Below are 507 nucleotides of genomic sequence, written 5' to 3'. Positions count from 1 at the left end.
AGTGAGAGTCTCACTCTGTCGCCCAGACTGGAGTGCAGTGGCCACTCCCGGCCACTGCAGTCTTGACCTGCTGGGCTCCGATAATCCTCCCGCCTCAGCCTTCCAAGTAGCCAGAACTACAGGTGTGCGGTACCACACCTGGCTAATTTTTGATTTATTGTAGAGATGAGGTCTCTCCAAGTTGCCTGGGTGGGTCTCAAACCCGCGGGCTCAGGCAATCCACTCGCCTCAGCCTCCCAAAGTGCTGGGATTATAGGCTGAGCCACTGAGCCCGGCCTGAAATGATTTTCAAATAACTTTGAGCCTGATCATTCTGATTATACATGTCATAAAGGTAAATAATGTATTTGCCACCCTAAAATAAATTATACACACATATTCCACATTACATTTTATGTGTAACAATTGGTTGCTGAATGGAGATAGCAAAACTCAAGTAAAAAATGTCAAAATGAGCTGGGCTCGGTGGCTCAGCCTGTAATCCCGCGCCTTTGGGAGGCTGAGGTG

This window comes from Carlito syrichta, unplaced genomic scaffold, assembly GCF_000164805.1.
Source record: "Carlito syrichta isolate Samal-C Ts95f unplaced genomic scaffold, Tarsius_syrichta-2.0.1 Scaffold303023, whole genome shotgun sequence".
NCBI classification, from domain to species: Eukaryota; Metazoa; Chordata; class Mammalia; order Primates; family Tarsiidae; genus Carlito; species Carlito syrichta.
The sequence above is the reverse complement of the archived record's forward strand: the minus strand, read 5'-3'. Positions refer to the sequence as shown.